General features: G+C 33.8%; 1 pseudogene; it reads left to right on the top strand.

Annotated features, from left to right (window-relative positions):
* Nucleotides 1–24,371: 24,371 nt before the first annotated feature.
* On the top strand, nucleotides 24,372–25,696 carry LOC149214074 (BTB/POZ domain-containing protein At3g05675 pseudogene; annotated as a pseudogene).
* Nucleotides 25,697–26,259: the final 563 nt, after the last annotated feature.

The raw sequence follows: 26,259 nt of genomic DNA, 5'->3' as shown, positions 1-26,259 counted from the left end.
AAGGTTAGAATCAAAGAACACACTGCTGACTTAAGAAGAGAAAGAATTTCTAAATCTGCCTTAGCAGAGCATGTTCATTCTTCCTCTCATTACATCTGCATGGAAGAGGCCAAACTTGTTAGAAAAGAAGAACATTGTCTTAAAAGAAAAATTAAAGAAGCCATTGAAATAGAAAAAAGGAAAAATAACTTTAATCGTGATGATGGATTAAAACTGAGTAACACTTGGAAACCTTTATTAGAAAAATTAAAAAAACAGTGAGTATTAATCTTAACCATCCTCCTTAAAACCTCAAATCATTGACCTAATCATTCTTAAAAATTTATTCTAGATCAATAACACATAACATTAAAAAACTCTTCTTATTTCAATAAAAATCTCCTCTATGATTATAGATAATACTATAATATTATCTCACCTATCATAAGTCTAATTAATTAATTGAAATTAATAACTGGAAGATACAATAATAATAATAATAATAATAATAATAATAATAATAATAATAATAATAATAATAATAATAATAATAATAATAATAATAATAATAATAATAATAATAATAATAATAATAATAATAATAATAATACATAAACAAATAATTAAATAAAATAAATATATAAATAATAATAATATATATTATTATTTAACAAATTAATCAAAGTATTTATATATTCCAAACTTTTGAAATAAATATATAATAATAATAATAATAATAATAATATTTAATAAACAAACAATAAATTTATGATAATAACAAATAAATACATAATAATAAATTAAATAAGTAAATAAACTAATAATTCAATAATTAGTTTAAACACATGAATAAAGTAAGTAAAAAATATTCAACTTTAGATAATTAAATTATCAAAAATAATAAACCAATAATAATAATAATAATTAAATAAATAAATAATATTCTAATAAAAATAATAATAATAATAATAAAAAAAGAAAAAGAAGATATTATTATAAAAATAAATAAATAAATAAATATAGTGAATAAATAATGGCGAAATAAATATTAATAATAATAATAATAACACATTAATTTATAATAAGAATAACAAACTAATAAATTATCTCACCTATCATAAGTCTAATTAATGAATTGAAAATTAATAATTTGAAGACACAAATTAAATAAAAATAAAATAAAATAATAATAATAATATATAAACAAATAATTAAATAAAATAAATATATAAATAATAATAATAATAATAAAAATAAAAATAATAATAAATATTATTATTTATAAAGTTAATCAAAGCATTTATATATTCCAAACTTTTGAAATAAATATATAATAATAATAATAATCATAATTAATAAACAAATAATAATTCTATGATAATAACAAATAAATACATAATAATAAATTAAACAAGTAAATAAACTAATAATTCAATAATTAGTTTAAACACATGAATAAGGTAAGTAAAAAATATTTAACTTTATATAATTAGATTATCAAAAATAATAAACCAATAATAATAACAATAATAATCAAATAAATAAATAATATTTTAATAAACATAATAATAATAATAAAATGATATTATTATAAAAATAAATAAATAAATAAATATAGTGAATAAATAATAACGAAATAAATATTAATAATAATAATAATATTAACACATTAATTTATAATAATAATAACAAATTAATAAATTAATTAATAAAAAGTAAAAATTAATAAGAATAATAATAATAATAATTATTAAAAATAAAAAATAAATAAATAATAAATAAATAAATAATAATAATAATAATAATCAAATAAATTTTAAATAAAATAAGCCGACCTATTTTCTCACTTCATTTCTTAATAACCCTCTTATATATATATAATTAATCGTAGCTCTGTGATTCATCATTAGTTTTAAAGATTATCTATTGCCGCATCCCCTGATGATGGACTCACTTCGTAGTCCGAAACGTTGGGTTCAAAAAACTCGTCAACAGGTCATTCCTCCTCTATCTAAAACCATTCTCCCCTGTATGGATTCTTTATTTAACAAAGAAAAACATCCCAAACCTAACCTATCTAAAGAGGAGTTCCTTGGTATTAAAGAGCTTAACAAAAACCCAAACATCTTGATCCTAAAAGTGGATAAAGGGAACAATATTCCTATAATTAAATTCTCTAATTATGAAGCAAAAATTCAAAAGCCTTGGTGACCTTTTCTTACAAACCACTCCATAAAAATCCTATTAATCATGTCACTAACTTCATAACCTAAGCTATAAAAGCCCCATCCATCGATCCTCTTATTCAGAAGTGGTTCATCCCTTTGCATCTTGTTACCCCCAAAATCTATGTGCAACCAAATATCCATAAAAGGATATTGCCTTAAGACTGATAGTGAGTGCTATTAGATCTCCCACTCATGCACTCTCTCAATTCCTAGCCACCAAACCTCAGCCCTTCATTGGATCAAATAACTATTTTATTAAAGAATCCCCCCACTTCATCCAAAATTCTGAAAGCATTCATATTGACCCCAATGACATCATGGTCAACTTTGATGTCATCTCCCTATTTACCAAAATCCGTGTTCTCAAAGCCTTAGAATCAGCCTTTGGTCGATAGTGAAACCCTTAACCTTATTAAAATTTGACTATCCTCCACCTTCTTCTCCTACAATGGCCTTTTCTATGAACATGCATAGGGAATGACAATGGTATCCCCCCTTTCTCTAGTCATTGCAAATATCTTAATGGAACATTTCAAGTCTATGGACCTTAATTCCTGTAATTTGAAACTTAAATTTTGGTAGAGGCTTGTTGATGACACATTTATAGTGTGGCATAATGGGATTCCCACGCTCCAAAATTTTCTCCATCACCTCAACAACCTTTCCCCGCCTTTTTTTTCTGGATGTCCTTATTTCTCATCTATTTTATGGATCCCTTTCCTTACAAATGCATTGCAAGAAAACCCACACTAAATGATACCTCCATGTTAACTCTCATCATCACCTGATGTAGAAGACAAACGTCCTTAAAACCCTGTGCAATAGAGCTGTAAATTTTTTATCCTCAATTTATAACCTTTTAGAGAACTCACCTAACCAAAGTCCTTGTTAAGAATGGTTACTTTCCTTCTGAAATCAATAAAGCCCTTGAATATTCCTTCTCTTCTCAACTCCCCAAAGAACCCCTTCCCACTCCCATGACTTTCCTTTCTCTTCCTTATGTAAAAGGAACCAATGATATAATCTATAAATTCTTAGCATAAAAGAACATAAAATTTTTATTTAGACCCAACAAAAAATTAAATAAGTTATTCATGTCTTCCAAGGATAGACTTGATACAATTCTTGGCCCTAGTGTCGACCAAATCCCATGCTCCTATGGAAGTTCCTACATTGGCCAAACTGGTAGGTCCTTTAAAGGCTGGTTAAAGGAGCACATCACTGATAATGCCCACAATCATGTTTTAAAGTTATATATACATAAAAATTCCTTCAAGATGAAGCAGCTTATCATCTTTAGCCAAACTAAAATCCTTGCCCCTTCCCCTATCCAGTCTACCCGCCTCATTAGTGAAGGCTTGGAGATTGAAGAGCACCCAAATAATTTCAATAAGGAAGATGGGTACAAGCTCAATGACTCATGGAAACCTATTATCCACCACCTTAGTCACTAACCTTACCGTTTTCCTCCTATTCTCTTTCCCCTTTTTGGTTTCCCCTCCTCCTCCTGCCTCCCTCTCCCCCTTTTTTACTTCTATCCTTATTTTATATCTTTGTTAGCTTAACCACCCCATTGTTCCTTCCTTTTTTGTTTTATTTCCTCTCCATGATCCTTTCTTAATTTTTCCTCTCCTTCATCATTTTTATTCATGTAGTATTAACACGATTAACCTTTTATTTCTACTATTGCTATATTTATTATCAATTTACCCAATCCTAATTTTTCTTCTTTAAAAATAAAATTAAAACATCAATTTACCCAATCCTATTTTTTTTCTATATAACTAATTAAATATCATGTTGGAATTATGGTGTGCATGGATCCAACTAGCTTATGTTGGCATTGGTTCATGATGATAGTTAGCTCATGTTGGCATTGATGCCAACCCTATGAAGTCTAGTTAATGTGTTAATGCCATTCATTGTAGCATTGTTGCGGCTAGTTGAGTTTACATTAAGATGGTCGTGCTGGCATTGATGTCAACTCTATGATGTCACACTCATGATGATAATATGATGATAGTATGGTGTTCATGGAGGTAGAGGTTGCTGCTACAAGTGGATGATGCAAATCTTCATGTAATGGAGATGATGACATACTCAATGAGTTGGCATAATAGGTCATCATGCTTATGCTTATGGAGTTGACTTGTTGTGGTGTGATGGCCTTATGTTGATGACGAAGATGTGATATAGTATGTATTGCAAGTCTTTTAGAGGTGTTGCAGCTTGTGCAAATGTTTGTTGGAGAGTGGAGGACTTGTTGGTACTCTTGCCAACCTTGTTTGTTGGCTATCTTGGCCAACTTGGAAGTGACACTTGGGAGACTTGTTTGATCCACTTGTAGAGGTGTAACTGAGCTTAGCAGAGGCTTGGAGGTGAGTTTAGATGATAAAGAAGAGGATCCAACATGTGGCAGAGGCTCTGAGATAAGGGCTTGTGGTTTTTCCTTATACTCTACCCGAGTCTCATGGAGATATGATTATGCAAGTGACTGAAAGGTTCCAGATGTTAGGACATAGAACTATGCATGTGATTGAAGGTCTTCAATTGAGTTTAGCTAGTGTTGTGCATACAATTTAGGTTTTTCACAAAAAATTCTCTACATTCCTCACGCAAACTAGATAAAAATTGGTATGGAAATTCCCAGATACTTCTAGAATAGGTTGTAAAGGTTGAGAATGGTTTGAAAAGGTCCTCCAATGATGTAAACACCTTTAGTGCACAAGTAGTGATGTTAGTGGATTGATTTGGTCTAATTTGTGCACCTTTGATCCCAACCCAAAGGTCAATTACACCCTCCATGCTTTATATCCATCACTTTTGAGTTGAGTGATGGTCGATGGTGAGTGATAATGGTTTAGAGAGGGTTGCATTGCGTGAGTATGCTTCAAAGCCATAGTGAGCTTGATTGCTTTAATGTATGATCTCTAATGGCAGCAGTATGAGCATATATATTTCCTGAAGCATAGTATTGATTCAGATCTCCATATTTCATATTAGTGATGAAGAGTGTTGTAGCAGAGTTTGGTATTGATGGAGAGATTGGTATAGATCCATATTAGTGACTCTCACATTTTTTTAGAAGTTGTTGATGCATTTGGCACATAACCATGGTGTCTTATGTTTTTTATTGTATTATGCAACATTCATATTTTGGTGTGAGGGTTTGTTATGAGTTTTGTTTTAGCTAATGGTGATATTATTTAGTTTTTGTTGGATGGATTGTGGCCATTATTTTGCTGAAGTAGAGAGCATATTTGAGGTGTTATTTTTATTTGATGAGATTGTCTTGCTGCTAGAGATATTATTGCAAATTTGTATCGAGTTGAGTAGAAAATCTTGGGATCTAGTTTGAAAATAGATGAAAGGAGGTCCACATAGAGTAGAGGAGCAGTGACTTCATCAATGTGGAGCAGGGATTGCGAAGTTTCAGCGAAAGGAACAATTTCTCAATCTAATGTTAGTTGGATAGTCCAATCAAAGTTAGGCGAGGATCAATTGATCATGGTGGCTTTTAGTGGATAGTAGTCCATAGATTCTTGGAGAACATAGTCTTCTAAGCTGATCAGTAGAATCGAGTTTGCAGGCTAATGGGAGTCAACTGATTGTTTATGAGGTTGAGTCTCCACGTTGATGGGAGTCAACAAATCTATGAAAAAGACATATTTTGCTTAATAGAAGACTTAGAGCAATGCAACAACAATAGGGGTGGTTTTTTTCCTAGTGAAGGGGTTTCCACTACATATATTTTGTCTCATGTGTTGATGATTTCTTGTGTTCTTGTTCATGGCTATGCTACTCATATGGTTTATTTGCTGCTTATAATTTATGCATAGATCCACAATGTTTAATGTGTTGCTGCTAATTAGTGTTTGTGATTCAGTAAAACAAATAAAATGTGAATTTTATTAATAAGACACACTAATGATTCACCCCCAGTAGTGATCAAAGGTTTCCAACATATTAGTCATAAGTCAAATTTACATTATTAAGTGAATATGGAGTCCTTAATCCATATTCACTTAATAATGTAAATTTGGCTTATGACTAATAATGGAAATTAGTAAATAAATAAAAAAATTATATATATATATATATATATATATATATATATATATATATATATAATTTTAATTCATTTTAATAAATATATCTTATTTTAATTTCTTTAATATCATATTTTAATTTCTTTATTTTATTGTGGTCAAATTTTTAATAAATATATTAATTTAATTTAATATATTTTAAATTGTGGTAAAAACCTTATTATTTATATTTTAAGAAATTATTTTTATTCATTTTAAATTGTGGTTAAACTATTTTTAATAAATATAGCTTAGTCTAATTTCTTTATTTTATTTTGTTTTAAATTGTGGTCAAATTTTTGTAAATTATTGTCAAATATTTTATTTCCTAAAAATATGTTTTAATGGTCATATTGACATTCATATCAATGGTCACTGGTTGATTCTTACTTTATAAATACCCTAACATTTTTTTTGATGTACCATGCTTTACTTGAGACACTGATGATGGGTGGCGAGACCACTCAAAACATAGGACATCATTAAACTCACACAAAACAAGTATCTAGAAAGTTATATCAACATGACCATGGTTGACTATGGTTGACAATGGCTAACTAAGGTTGTGTGGTTGAGCATCGGTGATAATGAGTGGTAATGTTTGACCATGTTGGCAATGGCTGACAATGTATGACCATGGTTGATTTTGTTTAACCATGTTTGACCATAGTTGAGGTGGTCAAATATGGTTGAATATGGTCAACATGTGGTTGATTGTGGATGTACATGATTGATCAAGGTTATTAGTGTTTACAATAGATGACTATGGTGAACCATGATTGACCATGATGCCTATGTTAACTATGGTTGAACATGTTCAACCATGTTTCCCATGGGTGGCCATTATTAAACATGTTAATCATGGAAACCATTATTAAAAATGGTTTGACCATATTTGAAGGGAATTGATCTTTACAACCCCTCCTTGACTACTGGAAGCACCCTGACTTCTACTAGGTTGACCATTCTCAAATTTGTCTGAAACTACTGCAAATAGAGAATACATACCAATATGAAGAAAGGGATCGGAACTAAGGAATACATAAAGCACATGAGAAAAGTAGGAACCTTAAGTGAAAATATTAGTTTCACCTTTCTGATAGTAAAGAGAATTAGAGAAACCCCATAGTCAAACAATGCTGAAAATAGACCAATGTGAATTTGTTAGGAGTAGGGCTATGCGAGAGACTAGAGGTTGAAGACTAAGTAAAAAATGGAGAGCTATCCACTAACTAAAAAATCCTAGTAAGAACTAGAGAGAGGTGAAGTTCACCAAGAACCTAAAGGCTCCAAGCTTGTTGGACTTTTTGAGTGATTTAAAAAAGGAGTGAATGATTCATAAGAGCAATAATGGGCCCCTGACGAAGGCTAGCTAAAATCCTCGGACCTTAGAATAGAACCTAGATATCAATTGCAATGTCCTAAGAAAGTTGAAACATTGTTGATATAGTTCTTATCCATGTGGCATCTGTCGCAGTGAGGAAATATTTCCTTTAGACACTAGGGCTTCACTCAATGAACCTCTGACATATCACGTGTGTTTGTGGCATACTAAACAATACCCTTAATTTAACTACATATTGGAAAATACCTCTAAAAATCAAATTATTTAACCCCCTACCAATATAAACCCAATACACCTTCCTAATTAATAAAAAGTACCTACTTTCACTAGATATTGTAGGTATCCATATTTTCATTAACGTTTTTTATACTCCTTTATACTTTTTGATGACCTTTGATATCCATTTTTATACCTGTCAATATAAAACCCTTTTATCCTCTATTATATGCTCAATATATTATGTCATTTTTTCCTCAATATATATCCCCCAATATGAATGCACATAGGATGGTATATTTCTCCCCCAGTGAAGCCTCTATGCATTTGGATACACCTTTCCAGTTTCCAAGGTATTCACAAGCCACGCCAAGAAAACACACTAATTTCCAGTCTCAATGCCACAATAACTTTAACTCTCCATAAGAAGATCCCTCCTACTCATAATAGTAGTTAATGTGCTATCTTCATATCCCATGATCACCACCTTTGGAGGCCATACGATTCCCGTATCAGAGCAAGAGTTTCACAATTCACTATGGAGTGAAGTGACCAAGGACAAACTATAGATCTCGATATTAGATTTGGGTATATAACCACCCTATATACCTCTCATACTCAAACACATGTGTTGGTTCTTGGTTGGTTCCCACCAAATGTAGAGGTATATATTTATATAGATTTTAAAAACATGTTAAATTATTAATTAAAATAATATAAAATAATAATTAATTTCACAACTACTAAATGATTTTTACAACATAACATAATAAGAAATTTAAAACATCCAACCATATTAAAGTTTTTTTAATTATTTAAATTTTGTTTAATTAAATAAATAATATATATCTTTTTATAAATATGAATAGTCACTCGCTAGATGTAAAAATTCTTTCATAAATCTTTCATAGTAATATATAGGTCTAATAAACATTATTGATCAATTTTGAATAACCGTAATTTACTTGAACATATTATGGAGAGACTAATCTTGAATAGCCCTGATCAACCTGAACATAGTAGGGACATGTTGATCTCTTGATTGACTTGAAAGCCTTAGCATTAATGGCATAGGCCATGTATAGGATCTCTATAGGTACAAATTCACACTTGGACTTTCCAAACAAAACATGGTTATTATTAAAATAGTATAGTCATAAAAAGTAAAGTTGTAGTCTAAGTTATAAAAGAAATGACCTCTTCCACTGGAATTCAGTGAGACAAGTTTAAGAAATATTGTGATTGTTTGTTAATTTAAATATATGTTTGAGTACATAAATTGACTCATTGTCATAAAAAACCCTTGGGTCATTCTAATTATGTAGATTAAGCAACTTAAACTTAAGTTTTTAAAATTCTTTGTTAGAGTTTGTTTAAAATTAGCTAGAAAAAAATACCCTGAGAAAGGCCATTTCATTTATTAGTTAGACTATGTGTAAATTAAATGGATGATAAATGTCAATAAAAATTAATCAAACTTAATAAATCTGAATAAATCCACATTCCTAAAATTAAGAAAATCATAAAAATGAACTAAACTATAACTTTTATTTTTATTACTATTATTAATGATAAAAAGAATTAATATATAATTTTAAAAAATATACATTTTAAAAAAACATCTAACAAGATTTTAGCTATGAACACTCATGGTCACTTTGTCATGTAGAAGGTTAATTTATAAATAAGGTTTGTTCTCAATACTACTAAGAATATTCTAGATTATTCCATGAAAGTTATATCCCTACCATGCAACTAATAGTTATTGATAATTAAATTAAATTCTTGAAGCCCTATTCCACACTAAGTTTTAGAGGCCCAAAGTTTATCTAAGATAAATCTGCATAAGCTCAAAATTAAATCTCAGTAAAACAAAGAATTATTATTTTGGGTCTCTAAGAAATTATGTCACCAATTCCACACATTTTAAAATTTATTTCCACAAACCACAATTTTTTTTGGTGGGGTGTTACCAATTCCACACATTGTAAAATTTAAATCCACTAGCCACATCTTTTTTTTCTTGTGGGTTGTTGCCAATTCCACACATTTTAACATTTATATCTACCAACCATTTTTTTTTTTGTATGGAGTAAACACCCATGGGGATATGAACCTATTCACCATCAATTCAAAGCTCCAAGAGATTCCACGAACCATAATTAATTCAAACAAAAAAAACTATTTAAAATTTGTCCTACAAGACTCGTCAAAATCTATAGATCATATCAAAATTAATGAAGAATTAAATTCATGTTAATTCTTTTGATTAAATCTAAAGAATTAAATGCATATCAATGGTTTTGATTAAAGCCATTGATTTATAAACAATGAGCAACCTTGAAACTAAAGCTTTCCATAATTCCTCACAGTTAGTTTTGGTCCATGACATCAAGGCTATTGCTTTTTCATAAAAATTATTGGCCTTGATCAAATTAGACCAAAACATTTCACATTTCCCCAAGTGGCCTTGGTCCAATATGATCAAGGTCATTGATTTTCTATACATTTTAACAAAAACCAAGTGCCTTAATCACATAGGACCAAGAGCATCACATCAGATCAACACTGACTCTTAGGAAATGTAAAGTGATTTGATTCAATATGATCAATGATCTTAGTCACATTGAACCGAATTCATATCTCGAAAAAGGTGAAAGATTTGATTAGATAATCAAAACCACTAAGATGAAAACCATATATATATATTTTTATTGTACACAATAATTTGACAACTTTAAAAATTAAATAAACATTGTGATAAACATGCTAATTTAAAAATTGATAATATATTAAGTTCAATAAGATAAAAACATGTAAACACTCATAAAATTTAACCCATAAAAACCCGATTCTTCAAATAGTTCACATAATCCTAAGTTAATCCTCCTTGACCCATTCAATTTAGATGGATAAAATTAAAATTGAGACAATCTCCTTATCTCTTTGCACAACATCTTGCATTTTATAAATTTAGAAAGCACATGTATCTAGACTTCGATTACACATGGTGTGGCCCCTGAGAGAGAATTGTAAGTAGTCTAATGTTGAATTTAATTTTTACTAAGTAAAGAATCCAACCAACAATGTCATTTAAGAGCCGACCTTCTACATCTATGGTGCAAGGAATATTGCAGCCATATAAATTTAAAACAAAACTTGTTTTTAGACTTTGATTTCAAATTGGGTCGTCAAACGAGAGTTTTATTACTCGTAAGCAATAACTAGCACAACCATACTAATAAATATGGTTGATATACATCATAGGTATGCTTATTTGAATGTATTTAAGTTCAAATTTTATTTAACGACTTGCTTGAGATATTAACACAAAATTAGTCATACAAGCTAACTCAATATGTTTAAAGTTAAAAAACATGGAAAGCATAAATAATTACACATAAATCACACACTGTATTTTATTGATCACAATGGTTACATATATATAGGAATACATATCTCTTCTAGATCCTATAATAGTGGATCTAGATAGCTAATACAACTCATACAAAAGAAAATGGCTACTTCTAGATTAACACCCAGGGATTCACAATGACAACTCACAACAACCCAAAACACATGGAAGAATTACTTCTAATACCCTCCCTTAATGCTTACAGATAACAATTATAGAAAACACACATTGCAATAACAATATGAATCTTTGTCACATTTTTCTATTATGGTCATCACTAGTGTTAGCGTTCGAATTTGCCTCAGGCTGAGGAAGGCAAAACTCGAGGCAACATCATACCACGCTCAGCCTCGTAGCTAGCCCTACGAGGACAGGAGAGGGCTCTCTCCGGGTCTATCTCGGCAAACAAGTTTTCAAAGGGGCTGAGATGACCGATAAGGAATACTGATTTTAGGCTAGTAAAGAGATAGGAAGGTTTGTTTTTGATTTTTGGGTTTTTTTTTGGAGAAAAGGGAAAATCAATTTTCGGTGCGGGGATGAGGCACAGCTTTTGCAGAGGTCTACTTGGGGCAAGATAAGTGATTGTTTTGATGCCTTTAAAGTGATTGAAGGAATAGACCTGACAGGTGAGGAGCTAAGGAGAGCAAGGAAGTTTCAAGGATTCTCCTTAAACTGAAGAAAACATGGAAAATTAAACAAACTTAAAGGCAGAGCATAGCAAATTTATGAATTCTACCTTAACACTTCATTTGTTTAATTGCAGCAGATTAAATAAGGAAAGTGGTACACATACACAACTTACAAGTACTGAGAAACACACCATCAACACATAAGGCCACATGAATCCCAAATAGTGCTGCAAAATCCTGGTCTATCCTTTGCCAAAAATGCAGATAAAATATGTACAATAGTGTATCAAGCTATTCCCAAGAGTCCAACCCTGAAGATGACTAAGAAAATACATAATATAGGCAAGCTAACACATTCCCTTGCCTCTAGGGGTCGAGCTCATCATTCTAGGAGCTGTTTCAACCAATTCTAAACAAAGCACTACAATCTAGGCAGTGAAAGCAACTTGCCTCTATAAGCTAGGAAACCAATTCATTCATTAAATTTTTGCTATTTTATGAATGAATCATCTAGAATAGGTAAATAAGTGTCAAGTCAACATAAAGTTACATTAATTACATCAAGGAGGGTGAAAAATCCCATCACAAGTCAAAACTGGTCAAACTGGCTTCGTTTCCTGAGCTGAAGATGAAAATTTTACAAAAAATCCTGATGCGTAGCGCGCTTGAGCCCTATGCGTAGCACGCCTTTCCACCTACTTTTGGGGCACTTCCCGGTATCCAAATTGAGCTCACGATAGCTCGTTGGAAAGGTCTGGATGTCTACTTTCCAACCCAAGTAGAATTTTCCAATTTGGTGTCCATTTTCCCCTCCAAAAGGGCATTCGCCCAAGACTGCTTCCTGTGTGTCCAAAAAGGGGCAGTGAGGTCATTTTTTGCATGTTTTTTGACCTTTTGGGGACCCAAACCTTGATGAAATGCCTTGGTAGTAGCTGAGCAGGTGTATTTCATCATGAAAAATCCAAAAATGCAAACCATTTGTGATTTGGACCTCCCAATCGTATGGGTCGCGCACGGCGCGCTACGCGTTGAGCCCAAAAACCTGTTTTTTAAGACAAAATTTTCAAAATTGACAAAATTTTCTCCAAATTTCTTGAAATTTGGGCTGGGGGTCCCCAATCAAGTACCATGCTCAGCCAGAGAGGCTTCGGCCAAAATCCAAAGACGATCAAGCTCCTTTTTTCTTTTTTGCCTTTTGACCGCTTTCTTCAATTTTGCCTTAAGACTCCTAATTCGTGCCTTGCAAACTAGGTTCCGGACCTTGTAATGCATAGCCATGTGTTTTAATAATGCATTGTCTCTGTTGGCCTTTCTCAGCCGCATCATAATCCTGCTCATATACTGACTCGGTCTCTGACATGTTCTTTGAAAACAAGGTAGCTGGAATATATATATGCTGATATACAACTGTGTGCAAAATTGACTGTAGACTTTTTCTTTTTCTCAAAATGCTGTGACCAAGGGGACACAAATATACAAGGGAATTGTTAGGAAAGGGGAAACATTAGGGAAATGGGGACAATGGAAATAAAACAAGGAATTTAGGGAAGGGAAGGGACATGAAAATCTTTAAGTTTTAGGGTTTGGGATGAGGTAGGATAGGAAGAATATGTTTGTAGTAGAAGGGAGGGGTTAGGATTGGAGGGAGAATAGTATAGGGTTTTATGAGGAATTATTGGGGAAAATATTGGTGAATATAGGGGGTGGGAAACACAAGAAACGGGAAAACCTTGGCAACATTTATGTTTGAAAACCCTACAGCAATCTTGGCATTTACATCCTCACAACAAACTAATGGAAAATGAGGGTTTTTACTCTTGGTTTTTCATGGCAAATATAGCATAATTTCTTTACATAATTCTTTCAAAACCAAGAACGAGCCGTGGATAAAAGCCTACCTGTGATTTGATGCATGAGAAGAGGTGTTTGAGTGTGTTTCAGGCAAAGTTCTGGGCATAAACTCCAATGCGCTGCGCGCCTCACCCAATGCACTGCGCGCTCCTGATGCGCCTCACCTGTGTAAAATTGCACTGAAATTTGTGGCATGATGCGTAGCGCGTCGCTGGTGCGTAGCACGCCCAACCTGATGCGTAGCGCGCCCTGGAAAAAACCCGATTTGCCCACAAACTCACAAAACCGCCTTAAAACAATGCTCTTTGCTCTTGGAATGTGGAATGGGTTGTAAATGAGGAGAAATATCTTCATATAGACTCCTTGTTGATTTTTGCTTAACCCAAAACCCATTTTCTTATGTTTGGTTGTTGACACTTTTTTGAAAATTAATAGGCTTTGACCTTTTTGGTTTCCCCTTTAAAATTGGTTGAAATAATGATTTTCTCTGATAATTTTTTGCAGGGATAGCTCTGATATGCTCTGGCAAAGGAGACCAAGGCTGCATTTGAACGAGTGAAGAACTGAAAATTTTGACAATTTTTACAAAAAGAGATGGCAGCTTATCTTCAAAACAGAGTTTTGAAGAGAAGTCCTAATTCAGCTGTACAATGATGAAAATTATTGAAGTGATGATCTATCAAAGACATTCCTCTAGCCTGCTGGTCTTCTAAGACTTTTCAAGACAAAATTGACTCAACCCTAGACCTAAGACCTCAAAATTTAAAACATGATTGTAAATGACCTTTGAAGACTTATTCTAATAAACAGGCCTGAACCAACAGTGCCAAGCACGAGGGGAATGAGTGACACAACCCACTCCATCAGAGTTATGGCATGCCTAATGAAATGCAACTGATCAAAACTGATGGGACACCTAAACATGAAATGCAAAAAAGAGCTTTGATCTCTGACGGAGGGATAACTAGATTGACTCTAACAACTAGCACTCACATCCACTCTAAAATCTCATGTTTTCCACTCTTTTCTTCACCACACTTTCGAGCTTCCCATTTGATCCATTTAAGACATAACTTCTTCATACCACCGTTGATGTACTTTGCATAATTGATGCTTCTCGGCCTCCTGAAGAACAATCTCGATACTAAACCACCCTATGGACCAACTCCCATTTATCAAAATGCATCAAACTACACTTTTGATAGTTATATAGGTGAGTTGTCTCGTTACTGAGTGTATATAAAAGTCAATTATACAGCTGAACTTTCTACATACAAAATCCATCAACATATAACAAATTCACATAAAAAAGTCAGTAATGTGTTCTCGCAGTATCAAAAAACGTTGGGAACCATTAAATTGAATGATGTTTTTCTGTTCATTGGGATTTCATATAATTACAATAGAATCACCATAACTTTATATATCAAACCCTAAAAGAAAAAAAATACCCAAAATAAACACAAAAACATTTACCCACTATAAACCCATGGAAGACATCCACTACCATCACAGTTATTTTAATTTAGCGCTTGGAGGCTTGCATTAACCTCTTTGGATTTCACCATGGACTCCAACAAAAGTGTCATATTCGGTCTACTATCCGAAGGCACTTGAAATAATTATTGGCATTGTTGTACCATTTCCATATGCCTTTATTCAAAAATCAACCAAGAAACTAATTATGGGTATTGTTGTACCATTTCCATATGTACCAATTCCATGCATAATGTGATCCATCCATAAACAACCAATCCCTGGTGACCTTGAAGAGGATTTGCATCAAGGCTTGCAACAATAATGAGTTCGCTGACAATTCGAGCATGGCCGTTGACACCACCAAAATTATATTCGATGATGTGTATCTCCAGACCAAGATTCTTGACGCCCGACTAGACATTAATGTCGAGCCCTATAATGAGAGCATTGGTGACTACTTATGCCATGAATCAGGCTTCCTTCTTCTTTAACTTCTCACAAGCCAAGGTCATGGCTACCATAGTGAGAACGATAAATTGTTTCATCAAATCTCCCCTTGCAGAGATGAGCATCTGCAATAATGATTTATATGCCAGCTAATACATGCAATACGTCTAACACCATTTCATCTGCAACAACGATTCGATCCCGTGACCTTTTGGATTTATGGCTAGTGACATATCCACCGCAGACTTCATGTTTCAATTTCGAATGGTGAGGTTGGTTGTGTATTTAACTTTCCAACGACATAGCATGGGCTTCTCTTATGCGGTTTGAGAAACACAGATTTATTCTCGTTCACCTTGCAGAACATTGATATGGTGGGATGCCAGTCCAAACAAGATCACACAATGTGTCATCAATTCATACGGTGCACCAAGTTGGTTATTTTGAAAATGTAGCGAGCATCCTCCTTACCCTCAATTTATGTATCGATTATTATCTACCACAACACAACACAAAACGTTTATTCATAGTGGAACCGTTTCACCTCCCAAACGTCAGTGGAGATCAGAGCTTCTGTCCGATAGAAGGATTCTTGCAGAGATGTAAATAGATGATGCCTACGGTACTTGTTGTTCGTTGCATACAAGTCTATTCAAAAGAAAAAAAACAAACACATAGATCTACATAGGGAAAAACAAAATCCACAATAGAAATCAAATCTCACACACCTGTACTAATTCATGTACAAAACAATAAAAATCAAGGCCCTCTTGCATCTTTTTGGCCTCAAGCCAACATAGTTTCTGATACCAAGTTAGAAAACATAAAGAGCCTAGATAATTACAGGTAAATCATACACATGGTATTTTATTGATCACAATGGTTACATATAACTAAGAATATATAACTCTTGTAGATCCTAGAATAGTGCATCTAGATAGCTATTACAACTCACAAATAGGAAAATGACTACTTCTAAATTGACACCTAGTGACTGTCAACAACCTAAAACATAGAAGCATTACTTCCAACATTTAATATGTTAATTTTATATAACTTGAATTTTTTATAAACCTAAAATAATAAAATATACTATTTGGCATCAAAATGATATAGAAATTATGAGAAATTATTAAATTATGAGTTCAACTAATACTGTAATTTCAACTAATATTTATATAGGAATTGTATAATGTAAGAATGCTTATTTATCTCAATATCTCTTAAATTCATGTAACATACAAATAATGGAAGTTATCACTACAACCACTACAATACATGGGGGATTTTAAGACAATATTTGAGATGATTTTTGGGTAAATTGTCTTAAATTGAGACAAAAAATTTGTATTGTCTGAAATATTGTCTTTAAGCAAGTGTCTTAAATTATTGTCTTAAAAAATTGTCCCTATAAAGACAATATATAACATAGTTATTAATGTCTGTTAGGTGACAAATTCATTTTTGTCTCTCTAGAGACAATACAATAATTATATTTGAAGACAATACAATAACTTTTGTCTCTTTAGAGACAATTTAAAACAAGGAACCCACAAAAATATCACACCATTGAAATAAATCAATATAAAAAGAATTTAATTAAAAATAAACTAAAATACCATTGATTAATTCATGTTAGGGCCCAGTGGAATCAAACCACCAACCTCTTGCTTATAAGGCAGGTGCTCCACCACTGAACTAACACCATTTAAAGAATTAAATGTCAATATAGGCATTTATTTAAAAAAAAAAATCGATACATAATGACATAATATTTATAAAATTTATAATCGTGCAACCCCTATTTTTAACTTAATAAAAAATAATTCAATAGAGTTATCTCAATGTCACACCCATGTGGCATGACCCGCACAACAATAATTACAAACAAATTAATCTAGTAATACAAAAAAGTAACTAGAATTAGCACAAGTTGTTAATATCTTGCCACAACTATTGAATGGTTTTTATTTAGTGTGTTTCCATTGTTGATCTCTTTGTCTAGTTCCTCTTTGGCCACACCATTGGTTAAAAAATTATATTGAAAATAGATAAGAAAGGAAATTTTCTGCAACTTGGTAAAGCAAGGAAAATCCTTAAAATGATTATCTTTGAAATCTAATTAACAAAATAAATCAACAAAAATGTGTGTACACAATCTAGATTTCATATTTCATATTTCATATAAAAACATTTCACCTCAAACTCGAAATACCATTTTTAAGGGACATCCCTAGATGAAGCATTAGCATGTTAGTTTGTAGGAAATTTGGAGAAGGTTTCAACCATTTTAATTCATGTTATATTGTTCATTTCGTTATATAGAAATGAGGAAAATGTACAGAGAGAAGAGAAGTACATATTAGAAGTATATGGCAGGCTTCAAGAATGTCTTATATCAACGCCAAAAATACCAAAAGAGAGGAAGGCCCAATTGGGCAACAAAGGGAAACCCGATGAGGAGTGGACAAATGGGTGGATACAACTATAGGATAATAATGAAGTTGAGATTCAAGGAAGGCTTGGTAAGAGGAACCAAAAAACATTTAGAGCTCATGGAACCAACTATAAAGATTTCAATTGCAAGAATAAAGTAGGTGGTAGAGAGAATTTTTGGGACCATATTAGTATATTAGTCACTGGATGGTTGTTAGACACATCATAGGTCAACAATATTCACCATCAAGTGAGATAATGAGGGATAGGGGAGATGGCTACCGTCTTTGGACGTATTTCCTTCACCATAGTATTAGCATGGAAGAATCATTGATACTAGGTGACCTTAATTTTAAATCATGTATTCTTGCATAAACAACATTCATAATAGGAAAATACATGATTAGATAAATTACCAAGTGGAACATTATGAAAAGTTGGATGTAGCTCATGCCAATCTCCAGTTAAACTAATCCTCATGTATTACTTACATACATTTATATGCAAGAGCAACAACTACCATTTATTTGTTTCTCTCATATGTTGAGGCACAATAACTGTAAGAAAATAGATAAGCCACCATATCAAAATCTAAATCATCATTATTATATTTCAGAACTACTTGAAAAATTGTCCAAAAGTACATATTATGCAGGTTCACATCCAAATTAGCTAATAATAAAATAATAATAATCAAAACTTTCATCACAAATTCTATCTAGTTATGGGACTTACTCAAAGAGCTTGACAATATTTGTGTATAATTTCATAGACTAAGGTATTTCTTCATGCTTTGCATTCTAGAGATTGGAAGACTCCAACAATGAAGCAACCTAAAGAAATTTTAAAGCCGCTCCAAAGTAAAGGCCTGTGATATCATGCTCACCATCTCCTATAACATGCAACATCTATTTCTAGTGAAATTAGACTCCTAAAGTAGTTAATATTTTAAACAAATTTCATGAAATCACAAAGAAATATTTAGGCTAGGTGTACATGGAGTGATAAGGGTAATTAACATCAATCAAACCTTCAGTTTGTCTACAATGTGTTTCAAATCAAACCTATATATCATCCCATTGAAATTTGGTGGAACTTCCAATCATCACTAAAACTCTCTCCCTTGTGTCCCCCTTTCCTAGAAACTCACAACATAGATAACAAAAAATGATCTAGTACCTATTCCCTATACAAATTGATAAACAGTTAAACCCTTTAGTTACAAAGACTTTAGATCCAACAATAACAAGTATTGAATCCCTCAATAACTAAAAAACCCACTAGTATCCCAGCTAGAAATCAATGAACCCACCAATATACTTGGAAGAAACTAATCAGCACAATGCTATTTCTTTGAAAACCCAATGAAACCACAAAGCCCAATCAATCTTCCCCTTGAAATCCCTAGTACCCTAAAATTCCTTTCCTCCAAAATTAATGAACCCATTGTGCTAAATTATTTGTTTTCCTCTACAATGATGGACCCATAAACTCTTGATATCATAAATGAATACAAAACCAATCCTTCCCATCACGTAATGCTTTGATCATTCCATAGCATCCACTGCCCCATCATTTTTGAAGGGTTCTCCTACTAGAACCATGGATTATAAGTGGGTTGAGTTTGACAGGATTCATATGTAGCATTCATCAATAAAATTTAGGAATTACATTGACTTTCCTGCATGGTTCTAAAGTTTAAAGATCAAACCAGAAGTTGGAAATTTGGTAAATGATAGGCTCCAAATTGTTTACAAATATCATGGAATTGAAACTATGTTGGAGTGTTCATTTTCAGTCATTCAGGTATCCTTCACCTAAATTCATTTTCTAGGCCTTGAAATATTGAAATTCCAATTTGGGCATTTAAATTTTATTTTTTATTTTTTAATTTCTTCTACCCAATAACTACTCTTTTCAATGCTAGAGTAGCATATGTTAGTACCAGAAGCCACAAGATGGCAGATTTGGAGTTTTAGGTAGTGCAATCCACAAGCCTACAGATTTGGAGTTTCAAGTGTGCTTTTTGGTATGTCACAATTTCGGTCATTTAATTTAAATAAATGCATGATAGGCTCCAAATTGTTTGCAAATATCATGGAATTGAAACTATGTTGGAGTGTTCATTTTCAGTCATTTAGGTATCCTTCACCTGAATTCATCTGCTATGGCCTTGCAATATTGAATACCTACTCTATTGAAATTCCAATTTGGACATTTGGGAATTTCAGTTTTTGTTCAATTTCTTCTAGCCAACAACTACTCTTTTTAATGCTAGAGTATCTTCTATCTATGGAAAATTAGTCATTGCATTTACAATTGGCTAATATTTCTCTAAGCTCAGTTGAATATTACCTAGCATGCCCACCATATCTCATGCAAGACAGATTCATAAGGAAATGATGCATGCACACAAATAACTGGACTTAGCCTTCACTTAAAAGTATATCTAGTTGGATGCATCCATATGTTAAATGTGCAATAAGGCCTCTCATGTGAAGAGTCCTAAGCCAAAAGGCATTGTTTAAAAAGTTGGTTATTATTCAAGTAAACTATCTAGTATATTTCAATAAAATTGGTGTTTGTCATGTAAAGGATTGCAAAGAATGGAGTTCTTTTCATATGTTTAGTTGTAGATTACTATCATTTTTTTTTTTTTCTGGATAAAGACTATTCTATTAAAAAAGATAAAAATATTTACAGAGAGGATTAAACCTCTAAGGGGGCCGTAGCCTGCCCATCACCAAAGAGAATTATGCATATAGCAAACTTTAGTCCTTTTACATAATTGAGAGTTTTTGAAGCAAGAATTGAAGTGAGCTGGAGAGACAAAAAAACTGGACTGTCCTATAGTTGATCTATGCTTCAGAGGTAGCTGATCACTTACAGAAATACTATCTTTTAAAGCTGCTATTACAAAAAGATCCAAAACCAGGCTTCTGACCTGAAGACTGTAACAATTCATGCTGATATCAAAAAGAAGCCTGAGACATGCACAGATAGGACAAAAAAGAACCATGGAAGCATAACTTGAGTACCAAATATCAGAAGAGGGACTGCTGTCATGGCATTTTAAGCCAGAAGTCTTTAATCCTGCGGAGGAGAGCCTGTCGCGTCCACGTTTGCCTGGTTGGGGGAGCCAATCCAGGTCACCATTTCATTATCTTCAGCTCCCATCATACTGCCATCTGGGGGAATAACGAGATTCAGAACGCTTCCAGAAAAGCGCACTGGTTCACAAGCAAGAATTTGCTCTTGTGGAGAAGCTGGCTGGGGTTGAGGGGCTTCCTGAAGTCCATCCTCATTCTGCTTGAAATTGTCATTGAGGACTACTCCAGCCATCTCACCCTGAAATTCGCTCGTATTCTGAGACTGAGACTGAGCCCTGGAGATGTCATCCGAGCTCGTAAGCTCATCTTCCTCCTCCGAGAAAATTACAGTGATAGTGGCAGAGATTAAAGGCTTATTGAGCCTACTCCTGAACCTGAACCGGGTAGTTTGAAAGGAACTATTCAGAGAGGGCCGAGAATGATCAGAAGGCGGAGAGGATGGAGAGGCAGAGGCTAAAGGAGTGATGCTCTGAGGGGTAGAGCCACCACGACGCCGAGAAGCTCCACGAGTACCAGAATTGCTTCCACGATGGGGGACACCACGACGTCAAGCCATAGCAGGGTGCGCAGGGATATTAGGTAAATAGGATGACCGGAACTGGAGGGAAGGCGACCAGACACAGGCGGAATAAACCAAGTTAAGAAACCAGAGGGGCTTCCATACACCTTGTACAAAGCATGGGTGCGGAAATCATAGCGAGCAGAGGAAGACAAGATTGCGAATGTCAGCTGCAAACACCAAAGAGCACACCATGGTTAAATCACTTGGCTGAGGATCTCGAACCGGATGTACATTAAATGCTATAACCAGAGCCTTAATTCCACATTCTTCTCCTTTCATATCAACTGATGACAAAGTGTGTGGACTGCCGGATCCGTCCAAGTGTTTGGACAGCTGCCGCGGTGGCATGCAATTTGATTAACAGGCAGTAATGGCACCCGCATCCGGGGGTGTAGCCTCCTTATGATACATGTCATCTTTTACAATGGTATGAAAGTATAAGAGTTGGTTCTTTGAGGCTATGCTGGAGAGAGGGCCATCGAAGAAATCCATTTCGGTGTCCACTCCTAGATTAGCAAGAAAGTCCACCAACTTGTTCCCTTCCCGTCTGATGTGTTTGAAGGAAATTGCTTGGTGATGAGAAAGCCATTGGTTTAGAAGCTCAAGTCTTGGAGCCATTCTCCAGCTGCTGCTGACTTTATGAATGGGGGATCCTTGCATAAGCTTTGAGGCCATATCTATGATAATTTGTGAGTCCCCTTCAACAATCAGAGGAAAAAAACCTCTGTCTTGAGCAAGATTAAGCCCTCTCCATAATCCTTCCAATTCCGCTGCATTATTGGTGTTCCAGCCTTTTGAGCCAAAAAATGTTAGAAGGGGAGTGCCCTGATGGTTTCTGAAGGCTCTGCCAAATCCTGCTTTCCCAGGATTACCCCTCGAAGCTCCGTCAAAGTTAAGTTGAAACATGTTTATTGGCGGCGGAGTCCAACTTGTTGGAGGATTGTGATACCTGGTGGAATTGTCAATAGAAGAGAGCGGATGATCTAAGTGAATCTTCCAGTTGTCCCAGATAGTTTGTTCCTGCGGGATTGATGGGAAATCTTCTTGGGACCAGGCTTTGATAGACAGGGTTTCTTTAATATTTTGGTGTAATCCGGTCCATATCTGCTCAATAGACAGTGATTGATTTTTGAAGATTCTTCTGTTTCTCTCTTTCCAGATATTCCACATTAGTAAACCAGGGATAAGCTGCCACAGTGTATTTAAGAGTTTGCTTTGATATGGCTCTTGGCTCCAAGTGCGAAGAGTGCCTTTAATGTCCCCATGCACTCTGCCTTCTTTTTGACACCGGAATGTAACCTTTTCCCACAATTTCCTTCCTAGCTGACAGGTTTGCATTAGATGTAATGCTGATTCCTCTGCCTGTTTGCAGTTAGGACACATGGAGGGCCCAGAGAAATTCCTTTTTCTGAGGTTGTCCCATGTGAGAATCTTGTTATGAGACAAAAGCCACAGAAAAGTAGACACCTTCGGCCAGTTAGATGAATTCCAGATCTTATCCCATAAATTATCTTTGATTATCCTGTCCTTGATAATTACTTTGTATGCTTCCCTGGTGGTGAAAATGCCTTTCTCCTCGTATCCCCATCTGAGAATATCCATTCTTGCCGAGGAGAGGATTTGTCGTTTTTGAAGTTTTGAGGAAAGAGAGAGTTGAATTTGCTCCGTGCTGTGCAGTATAATTTGACTGGCTGTTTTCCATTTTCTGTATTCTTGTGTGGAGGATGAGTCCCAAAATTGACTCACCTTGTTGAATTGATTTATATCTTGGTCTGGAAAGTTGGAGAGAGTGTCTCTGAGTTTTGGAAGCTGCTACCATGAGTCTTCCCAAAACCGTGCTGTGTTTCCATTCTTCACATCCCAGAAGCTATGCTTTTGTATTAGATTTCGGTGTTGAATGGTTGAGTTCCAGATGACTGAACCTCTACTTACTTCTGACATTCTGATTCTATCCTCTATGGGGGTATTGTTCGCATATTTCGTTGTCCATAGGGAGGCCCAAGGAGTGCTGGGATTTGAGAGCCACCTCCACCAAATTTTGGCGCCCATTACCATATTGCTATGCTCTGGGTCTCTAGTTGTAGATTACTATCATTAATTGGTCACCTAGAGTTTATTATAATGAGGTTTTCCATTATACATTAATTTCTCAGTTGGAATTTACTTATGAGGCTTGCCATTATGGCTCACATTCACTTTTAATGTACTGAAAACTACGAAGGTTTCTCTCATCTCACATGAAATTCAATACTCTACACTGATGTTGCCATACCATTCACGCACTTTGAATGATACACTTGTACAGAAGGTCATAGATCACAAACAACATTTTAATTTTCTTTCAAGTTACTTATATTTTTTTCCTTGGGCAGATTCTTACTGGACCTCTTGTGAACAAAGGAATGAAGGGTTGATTGAGGAAAAATTTAGAGGCAAGAGCGTTGGTGTGATAATGATTATACTTGTTTACTTTGGGACAATATATTTAAAGAGATACCTTTCCATTGGATGAGGATGGAGTGTGTCAGCTTCCCCTCAAGTTACTATTTTTGTTTAGTATGAATCTTGAATGGATTTCATTTTCCCATGAAAAAAGAGAATATTGCATTGAAAAAAAACTGGGGATCATTCCAACAGTGATGTAATTGTGAGATTAAGGACAAGTGATGGCAGATAAGACTGGTTTTTATTCCATTTAGAAAATTTAGTAAAATAGAGCAAATATTTTGCGGAGCATCTTTCAGATGACTAGCCCATATGCCAATTTCTAGAATTATGTAGAAGTTTACTACTGTGAATCTAAATATGATCATCATTTGATCATTTTAAGGATTTTTTATGTGCACAACAATCTAGTTATAAGTTTATGGTTGCATGTAAAAATGACTCTTGGAATTTTGAAAGCAACCACCAAACTTGGTACTGATTGAATTATTTCAAGGTGTGTTCAATATTTAGAGACAATTCCCTGGGAAGAACATGAAGAGGAATAATTTATAACAACCCTTACATAGCTAGGTTCAAAATTCATTCCCATCCTTGCTAGACTTTAATTAGTTGACTCAAAAGTGGTAAGAAATGTGTTTCTCTCTGCCACACATGCTACAATTCAAGTTGACATAAAACATTCTCATTTACCTGCTTCTCTATACGAACTAAAAGCTTTTGCACAAGAGAAGGTAGAGTATATGCTTGTTGAATATGATGATGTACCACTACTTAGAATAGATGACGATGTCAAATATGAAGTAAAAAAACATCTATGAGAGTTGTTTGCAATTTTCGAAAATAAAATGGCTTCCTTGTTATCTCATACAGAAAATGTCCTAGAAGACCACCAAAATTACATTTTAATAATTTTGGCTAACTTCTTATGGTTGTGTCAGATTTGAACTAAGATGGATCTTTTAACTGAATTTGTAAGCAAGTGGATAAAAGCTTGAAATTTATTTATACAATTAAGGATATAATATTAAGGTCATGCCTTTGGGAAACAAAATTGAAGATGATTGAAGTTACAAGAAAGGTTTTGGAGGCAGTTGGGTATGGAAATGTAACCCTTTCAGTGCCATTTAAACACATCTGATGAAACTTTGGTTACTATTTATAAGGGAGACAAAATCACAACTCTACCTACAAAATTTTATGATAAAATTCCTTACGAAATGGATAATGATCTCTGTCAAAGAATAGAATCTGTGCTCATTTCCTTGGTTTCGACATCACCTTCTAGTGATTGGGTTGAAACTTTGGCTGACAGGCTTAAAATAGAGCAAGAAAGGTGCCCAGATTTAAGTGAATCTTTTGGAGTGTGGTGATATAGATCTAAAATAGAAAACATGAGATTGTCTTTTGGTTTGATTGGTGCTAATACCAACAATACCTCTACCACTACCAATGTTGGCCATTAATATAATTGGCTTCAAACAAATCAACCTAAATATCCATATTTAAGTGAATCTTTTGGATTGTGGTGTTAGAGGTGCAAGGAAACAAAGATCAGATCGCTTGTATTCATTGGTAGAAATTTGGGGCTCTCATTACATGATTCCAAGTGGTTAGATCAAGGACCATATAATATTGTGTACACTACACCTTGAACTGATCAGTTCACTTAGAAAGGGAGCCAATCAATTAACCCATATGGAGGACTAAGATCATTGTAAAAGGAATCATTAAATCATTGGAATTGCATGTAGGTTTCACAGAAAAGTACACCATACATTCCAATCAACCTACCAAGTTGAAGGAAAGAATCCATTTGTTGTCCCCGCCTCAACATTCCAAACAAAGTTTCTTCTTGGGCATGTAGCTCTACTATTCATTAAATGGACTTGGTAGAATGGTAGAGTAGCCCAGTGGCAAGGGTACGTCTAGTTACATTCCCAAAACCCTAGGTCTGTGAGACTGACTATAGTGATAAATGGATGGTCGTTTAAATTATTAATCTATTTGGTAGTAGTTAATCTAGATT

Source organism: Pinus tabuliformis, chromosome 1_1, assembly GCF_031772625.1.
Source record: "Pinus tabuliformis cultivar Carrire ecotype Pingquan chromosome 1_1, CPIR1, whole genome shotgun sequence".
Classification (NCBI taxonomy): Eukaryota; Viridiplantae; Streptophyta; class Pinopsida; order Pinales; family Pinaceae; genus Pinus; species Pinus tabuliformis.
Note: the sequence above shows the minus strand (reverse complement) of the source record. Positions and strands in the feature narration are given on the sequence as shown.